Below are 9,054 nucleotides of genomic sequence, written 5' to 3'. Positions count from 1 at the left end.
AAAAAAAATTTATATTTTTATAAACTTTTTTTTTTTTTTTTTGTGTTTTTTTTCAAAACACCCCCCCGCTACTTATTTAAATTTTTTATCAAAACCCTTAAAAAAGTAATTTTTTTGTTTTTTTTTTTTTCCATTTCACCCCGAAATTTAAAAACATTTTTTTTATTTTTTTTTACTTTTTTTTCCCTTTTTTTTGGTTTTTTAAAAATTTTTTTTTTTTAAAAATTTGAGATAGTAGTGTAGTAGAAATAAAAATAAAATAGTAAAATTACTATTTTTATTTTTTAACAAGGGGGATGGTAAGATAATAAATTTTTTTTCTTTATTTCACTTTTTTCTAGTCATGTTGTATCTAATTTATTAATAATTTTCATTTCTTTTTTTTAAGAATAGGAAAGCTAATAAAGTTCGTGATACAGAAAAATTTTTATTTCAGGGGCATATGAAAAAAAAAAAAAAATACATATGGGATGGGAAGAAGGGAAATTTAAATTATAAAAAACAAAAAAAAAACCAAAAAAAAAAAATTATAAAACCGGAATCGAAAAGAAAAAAATACATAAATCAGGCACGATGATAGTTTAAGTTTAGAAGGAAATTATAGCCATTTAAAGATAGAAAAAATGCAGATCGGTTTTTTTTTTAGTCCCCATCCGGGAATTTTCTTCCCCTGAAGTTTTTCCCTTTTCGATTGGAAAGGAAAACCTTTTTCTTGATGAAATGTGATAAATAATGGAAAATAATTATATTTATTTATATATATTTACATTTTTTTTTTTTTTTTTTTTTTTTTTTTTTTTTTTTTTTTTTTTTTTTTTTTTTTGGGGGGTGGGTGTGGTGTGTGTGTGGTTTTTGTGTGTGTGTGTGGGTGTTGGGGGGTTTGGTGTTTTGGGGTGTTGTGTGGGGGGGGTGTGTGTGTGTGTGTATCCGACCGACCTTCAAAACAACAATACAAATACCTCAAAAACAACGAGAACACAGAATGACTTTGAAAACAATAGCAAATCAACTTTACCGGAAGTTCCCACGGAGCTCCTCTCGGGATCCTTAGGCCTAACCGTTCCTGGGAAAATAAAATTGAAAAAAAATGTGATGAAATAAATCAGTTTTAAAAAATAAAAGAAGGAAAGAAGAACGAATATCCATTGTTTTAATTTGACACTAAATTTCTATGGCATTAAGGGAATGTACACAGAGAGCATTATATTACAGGTATCATGAGTGAACACATTTATTAATAAAAATAAAAAAAAAAAAACATGAATTTATGTATTTAATGTTTGAATAAAAAGATTGCCAGCTAAACTTTTTTTTATGCGAATATCTGTCTTATCGAAAACAACCAAATGTATAATAGATAGGTAGACAGACAGATAGACAGATAGATAGGTAGATAGATAGAAGACGGAGACAAAGACTAACAAACACTCAGACAAACAGATAGAGAGATACATACATATGTAGATAGATACATAAACTTATACATAGATAGACCCATAAACTGATACACATAAAAATACAGATACATAAACTGATACATAAATAAAAAGATCTGAGCCACAAGAGGAAGACTCACTTCGTGTATCCGTCGATGTCGAAGCCATGCCAGTAGCGGTCGTCCTGGTGGGGCCTCCATCGAGCCCAGAATTTCTAAACGAAAAAGTTGATGCATGAAAGGTACTTCATATGTACAGGAAACATGGTGCGCGCAGGTAAAATACGTGAAGGTGTGAGGCTTGGGTATGCACACGAGCACCTCCCAAGACCACCACACACCCAACACCAACCCCCACACACACACACACACACAAAACAAAAACCACACACACACACACACACACACACACACACATCCACACATGTAACATGTGAATAAAAATGACAAACTCGAAAAAGATAATAAAGGAACAACTAACGAAAACAGAATAAAAAACAAACAAACAAATAAACGAATATATATAAATAAAGAGCGAAGTACAACTTACCTGAAATTGGTTTTTGAAATCAAACGAGGCCGTTGGCACCTTCAGCCTGAGGAACGGCGTTGCAAGTGCATGAGTAACGATCATCAGGGTTGCCAGGAGCAGGGCAATTGCAATCCGGACCTTCATCTGGTTTTTCCAAAAGATAAAAGAAAAATTCCCAAAAAAAATAAAAAAAAAAATTTGATTAGTATAAAAAGGCCCCCCCTTATATTTAAAAAAAGGGGAAACCCCCAACCCCAGCAAAAAAAAAAATTTTGAAAGGTTTTTTTTTTTAAAAAGGGTTTGGGGAAAAAATTGAACAATTAAAAAACCCCAAAAGGAATAATACCCCGGCCCCCCCCTTTGGTGAAATACCCAAATTCGGTTTTTAATTTTTTTATTTACCAAATTTCCTTTTTCCCCTTCCGTTTTTAATTTTTTTTTAAACGCATGGATTGGGGAAAAATGATTCTTGGGTTGGGGCAAAAAAAGAAAAGAAAAAATAGGAAAGGGGGGAAAGGGGGGGGAAAAAAAGGGGAAAAAGGGGAAAAATGAAAGGAAGAAAAAACGAAAAAGGGGAAGAAGGGGAAAGGGGAAAAGGGAGGGGAAAGGGGGAAAGAGGAAAGGAGAACGGGGTTTAGGGAAAAAAGGGGGGAAAGGAAAAAAAAAAAGGGAGGGAGGGAAAAAGGAGGGGGGGGAAAAGGGAAGGAGGAGAAGAGAGAGGAGAAAAAGAGAAAAAAAGGAGGAGAGGGGGGGAAAGGGGGAGAGAGAAGGGGGTAGAGAGAGAGGGGGAGAGAGAGAGAAGGGGAAAGGGAAGAAGGGGGAAAGAAAAAAGAGGAAGAGAGGGGGAGAGAGAGGGAGAGAAGAGGAGAGAGAGGAGAGAGAAGAGAAGGAGGGGGAAGAGAAGAGAGAGAGAGAGGAGGAGGGAAGAATGGAGAGAAAGAGGGCGAGAGAGGAAGGGGCGAAAGAGAGAGAAGGGGGAGAAAAAGAAAAGGGGGGGGAGGAGAGAAAGAGAGGAGAGAGGATAGAGAAAAAAGGGGGAGAGAAAAGAGAGGGAGAGGGGGAAAGAAAAAGAAAGGGGGGAAAGAAAAAAAAGAAGAAGAAGAAGAGGAGAGAAGAAAAAGAAGAAAGGGGGGAAGGAAGAGAGAAGAGAGGGGAGAGGAGAGAAGAAGAGGGGGAGAGAGGAGAAAAGGAGAGAGGAGAAAAGGGGAGAGGAGAGAAAAGGGGGGGGGAAGAGGAGAGAAGATAGATAGAAAAAAGGGGGGGAGAGGGGGGGAAAAAAAGATAGGGGGAAGAAAATTGATAGAAAGAAGGAGAGAGGATAAGATAGATAGAAGAGGAAGAGAAAAAAGAGGAAAAAAGGAAAAAAAAAGTGAAGTTTAAAGGGAAAGGGGTTTAAAGTTAGAAGGAAGAAGAAAAAAAAAAAGGGAAAGTTAGTGGGGAGAAGGGAAAAAGGGACAAAAAGGGGAAATAATTGAGGGGGGGGGGGGGGGAAAAAATTTTAGAGATAAAGGAAGTAGAGGGAAATAAGCAGCAAAAAAAAAAGGGGAAAAAGGGGTAAAGGGAAAAGGAAAGGAGAGGAAAAAGGGGAATGGAAAGGGGTGAAGGAAAGAGGGCGGGGGGAAAAGAAAAAGAGGGGAGGGAGGGGGAAAGGGGGAGGGGAAGGGAGAGGAGGAGATGAGAAGGGGGCGAGGAGAGAGGGGGGAAAAGGAGAGAGAGGGAGGGGAGGAGAGAGAGAGGAGGGAGGGAGGGAGGGGGGAGGGGAGGAGAGAGAGAGAGGGAGAGGAGGAGGGGGAGAGGGAGAAAAGAGGAGAAAGAAATTTTGAAGGACAATGAAGGCAAAAAAGAAACAATAATTAACATAAGATTGACACGAAGATAAAAAACATTACAAAAAATAATCGAGGAGATTAACAAAAAAAAAAAAGAAGATTGGTATCGGTTACTACGCCCCTCCCTCCCCCCCCTACGGTTTTTCCCGCTTCAACCTTGAAAGGGGGAGAGGGGGGGAGGGGAGGGGGAGGGGAAGGGGGTGATCCTCATAGGTAAGATGAATTACAATGAATGAGATTTGACACTTCACCCTGATGTGTTTCGTGAGTGAGTGCGTGTGGGTTTTTTTTTTTTTTTTTCTTTTCTTTATTGTTTTTTTTTTTTTTTTAATGTTTGTTCTTTTTTTTTTCTTTCTTTTTTTCGAGTTTGATGGATGATTACCGAAACGTTTTATTATTGTCTTTAAATCGTTTATGTTGCTAACAAACTAATGGAAATTTTAATCTTTGCGTAAAATAATCGCTGTTTTTTTTTCTTAATAATATTGACAAATGCATTTTTTTTTGGAAAGAGCTTATAACTCATATCGGAAGAAACCAAATACTTTTAAGACGATCCTTAAAATTAATACATCATGTCATGAGTGTCCCCCACGGCCCTCATCTTTTATTCATGAGACGTCACGTGAATTATACCTTTCGAATTTTACCCCAAAAACCCTTTTAACCCAAACAAACAAAAAAACAAAAAAAAAAAAAAAAGTTTAGCACGTAGTTAATTTTGAGATTAACATATTCATACTACAGTAAAAGTTATTACTCACACAGACTATATAACATATATAATTCTGTGCGTTATTTAGATATATAACACACAGAAAAGGAAAAACATAGCTTATGTTTTAAACGCATATTTATATTAAAATGATATTATCTACCTTTTCCAATACCGTTCAAACTCGTCCATTATTTATTTTAGCAGAAAGTACCCTATAACACCAAAATTAAACCCCTTTTAACGACCTTATATAGCCCGTCTCTAATTTCAAATTTAAACTTTATACTAAAATTAAAAAAACTATATAAAAACAGTATTAGTCATTATGATGATGATATAAAACGTCTCTACTGTTCTCCAATTTACACATATAAAATCCACACATATTATAGAAGGTGGAAATTTTAGTCCACGCATGTGCAATCACTTTTTTGTTACCGTAATTAAAACAACTCCTTTAGGGACACCGTTAGTCACCAAACTCCTCTACAAGTAGCATGCAACCCCAAATCACTCATCATATAGAAAGGGAAAATGTGAGTCAACGCAGCATTTATTTCCCCCGGGTTTAAAAAAAATAAACCATAACTACTAAAAACCCCCAGAGAGAACATACTCTTCCCAACCAATCCCCTTCTTTTTAGCAAGGGGGAAAAGTTAAACGATGCATGCCCTTTCCATTGATACCACAGGATAACAACAGCTTTAAGGACACAATTAACCACTAAACCGCTCTAACAGTATCATACAACCCCAATTCACACATCATAGAGAAAGGGAAGATGTGAGTCGACGCATTGCAGTCACTCTCATTACATCAAGCACAATGGCACTTATACGGCAAAATTTTCCCCCAAAAACGAGAAAAGAACAAACCCGTATCAAATATTCCCTAGCCAAAATCTTATATAAAGAGAATTTTTTGTCGACGCTTGGCATATATATTCCTACAAGTATAACACCTTAAGAACCTAAAACCCCTTAAACCACTAAAACAATATAAACCCCCCGTAACTATTCCCCTTCACGCACCATAAAAAGGGGAAAAGTTAGGACGCTGCGCGACTCTTCATTTCCACCCGCAGGAAAAAAAACCATTAGCCACATAGCGAGAATAAACGACCCGTATCGCTATTCCCTAATCCACACAAACTTTTTTCAGTCCACACGTCACACGAAAAGGGAAAAAGTTTATCGAGCATATGCGTTTAAACCTACAAGTATAACAACAACGTAAGAACCCCTATACCCACAAACCTTAACATACGTAACGAACATACAACAGTTTTAAAAATTTTGAGACACATACAAAGGGGGAAAATTTTAGTCACGCCATGCGATTACTCTCGAAAAATTTGAGAAAAACAAAAATTTTCTACTTTCTTAATAACACATAACAAATATAACGAAAAACAAACCAGTCTTACATCCCCCCAAATTACAAACCCTTTTTAATCCACACACCATAAAAAGGAAACTTTACCCGACGCATGCGCATAAAATCACTCTCATTATAAAATTCAACAACACAAAAACACCACAACGTAACGAGAATAATCCAAACAAAGCTCTATTTTTCCCCGAATTCACACCCTTATAAAATCCACACATAGAAAGGGAAAATGTTAGCCGACGCATGCGCAGCCCAGCCAGACTCATACCACGGCGCCCCCTACCTTAAACGGTGTAGTCGGGTCGCCCTCCTTCGCCAGACTGACTCCCTTCTTGGGCCTTCCACTTTCTTTGAACTTTTACGGAAGACCTTTGAGTGTGTTGAGAGAAGGGGGGTTGGAGGGAGGGGGTGTGTGTGTATAGGGGGAGGGGGGGTAAGTGGGGACAGGCAGTAGGGGGGGGGGGCAGGAGTATATGTATGGGAAAGAGGGCGGTAAGTGTGTAAAGGAAGGGAGGGGCGTGTGCAGGAGTTTTCAGTTATGTTAGTTTTGGTCCTAATATGTGTGATTGTGTGTGTGTATGTGCGTTTGCGTGTATTTATACGGGTGTGGAGGTATATACATGAAATATTTGTATTATTCATAATCTCAAAGTGTGTATTTGTGTATGCGCGTGTGTTTGTGTTTGTACGTGTGTGTATATGAATGTTAGTGCACATATGTTTGTGTTTGCTAATGCGTGTGTGTGTCTGTTTGTTTGTAAGTGTGTTCGTGTGTGTATGCATTCCAAGGAGGTAAAAGGGATCATTTGTGCAAAGTATCGTACACATTAACCTTGAGTCCTTGCCTTACCAAGATTTCTCTCGAGCATCTATGAATTAATTTATCTACCTGGATTATCCCAAGTGCATCTGCTAACACCAACATGAAGGCACACCGCTCGTTAACAGAGATAATAAGAAATTTTAAAAAAGGGGGAATGGAAGACATAAAGATTATAAGGTGTTTCATGATTGTTTTATGTCATTTTGTCATGTTTGTTTGGAACGACAGGTGAGCGGGTGTCTTCGCTGACGAAATCGGATGCTCTATGGTACGGTGTTTACGTTTCACCACAGAGTTAACATGGAAATCTCCTCTCTCGCCTCTCTCTCTCTCTCTCTCCTCTCTCTCTCTCTCTCTTTTCTCTCTCCTCTCTCTTCCTCTTCTCTCTCACCCCTCTCTCTCTCTCTCTCTCTCTCTCTCTCTCTCTCCTATCTCTTTTTTCTCTCTCTTCTCTCCCCTCCCTCGCTATCTCTCTCTCTGTATTTGTATTATGTATAGGGATATATTTTTGTTCTCCCTTTTCTCTTTTTTCACACCTTAGCATTCAGATTCACTGCTTCCACCCACACAAGGAAACTGTGCACATGAGCGTGCATTTTTTTTTTCATATTTCACCCTAAAGCTCCCCTGGTGCCACCACACCCTAAGCATCCAACCCTTAACCTTGTATTTTTTGCAGAAGCTAATTGTTCTCATATCTTATCTTCTTTGTCCTGTCTCGATGTGTCTATAATTACCATGCAGGACCTAGATAACTCCCCCTCCCCCCCTTCCCCTTCCCCTACCACCTCCCTCTTCCACCTCCTCCCCCTTCCTTACCTTATGGGGAAAGTTTGGACAAAAGGGTTTTTATAATAGGAGTGGGTAAGTTATGGTATCTATGGCATTGCCTTCCTCCTACCCCCTTTTCCCTTGCGCTTTCCCTGTGGATATGTCAGTAGGTTTGGGGTTATCAGTTATGTGACTTGCCAAAGCATCTGTTTATATATCTTGGTTGTCTTTCTGTGAAAAGTATAATCCGCTGCTAACATTTACGGAAATACATCTACAGAGGTAAATTTGTATAGTGGCATATCCTACAAGTATGTTTCCCCGTTAGTAGATATTCTGCTCATTTCTCCCACGTTAATATACTCCCTTTAATACTTCTATTAAAGGTAACTCACACTTCAACGTACTCGAACTTTTCTCTCCGAAAAACTTCCTTAATAATTAAACTTGTCAATCGATCGGGAAATACAAAAGGAAAGGAATATATATTAAGATAAATTTCAGAAAACTTAACATCCGCGCGCATAGTGACTGCAACCCCCAGTCCTTGTAGAATTAATTTGTTTGGCCATCTTAGAGCATATTTCTTAACACCAATGAAACACGCTAGCATATATAACGGTTTTAAAAAGGGAGTTGGAGGGGGGGGGGGGGGGGGCCCCAAAAAGCTTTCTACAGAAGAAAAAAAAAAACCCGTTTGAAATAGTTTTTTGTTTTTCTCCCCCCCCCCCCCCACGGGAAAGGCTGAGAGGAAAGTGAAAATGAAACACTTTGTTCTATTTCTTTCGTTTATTTTTTTTCTAAAGATCAACAATATTTCCTTTCTTTACTTTTTTATCATTCACTTAACCCGGTATAATCGACAGAGGACTTTTTTCGCTCATTTTCCTGGGTATTAATGTGTATATGTAGGTATGTATGTGTGTGTGTATATATATATATATACATATATATATAAAATATTATATATATAATATATATATATATATATATATTATTATATTTTTGTGTGTGTTTGGGGTGTGTGTGTGTGGTGTGTGTGTTGTGTGTTTTTTGTGGTGTGTGTGTGTGGTGTTGTGTTGTGGTGCCATGACCTTAATGTGGAGACCTCCCCTTCGCATTCTACAGTCATCTACGACCTACTAGAGAGTTGAGTTTGGTGACGTGTGTAGCCCGTCTGAAAATTCGCCAAAAATGCTGCAACTCTCGTACAAATTTGAAATTCCATGAGTCTCCCCTGTTTCTGCTTCATAATATGGTAACGTGTATGTCTTGTAGAGGTTAAGTAGGTAAGTAAGGAGACAGGATAAACAGAGAGAAGAGAGATAATAATATAAAAGTGGATGGATCAAAGGAAAAGACTGATATATAAACAGACAAATAGATTGCTATATGGGTGTATAGATATGGTAGACATAAAAAAGATGGAGGAGATATTTAATTTAAGTATTTGTTTTCATAGATGTAGCAAATAGCATAGTATATTGGATTTTTTTAAATTAGCAGGAAACGTGGAAAATTTAGTTTTTTTCGTTTTAAAATTTCACAATTTT

At 37.7% G+C, this 9,054-nt stretch overlaps 1 long non-coding RNA gene across 3 annotated transcripts in view; it reads right to left on the bottom strand.

The window, feature by feature from the left end:
* Nucleotides 1-1,012: 1,012 nt before the first annotated feature.
* The window catches only part of LOC119578990, a 60,630-nt gene continuing 52,588 nt past the window's right edge, over nt 1,013-9,054 (bottom strand). For all 3 annotated transcript variants that reach the window (XR_005229233.1, XR_005229234.1, XR_005229235.1), the window contains exons 2-4: nt 1,986-2,111; nt 1,577-1,650; nt 1,013-1,063 (exon numbers count right to left, since the gene is read on the bottom strand). This is a non-coding gene — a long non-coding RNA (uncharacterized LOC119578990). The remainder of the gene's footprint in view (nt 1,064-1,576; nt 1,651-1,985; nt 2,112-9,054) is intronic.

Source organism: Penaeus monodon, chromosome 11, assembly GCF_015228065.2.
Source record: "Penaeus monodon isolate SGIC_2016 chromosome 11, NSTDA_Pmon_1, whole genome shotgun sequence".
Classification (NCBI taxonomy): domain Eukaryota; kingdom Metazoa; phylum Arthropoda; class Malacostraca; order Decapoda; family Penaeidae; genus Penaeus; species Penaeus monodon.
Note: the sequence above shows the minus strand (reverse complement) of the source record. Positions and strands in the feature narration are given on the sequence as shown.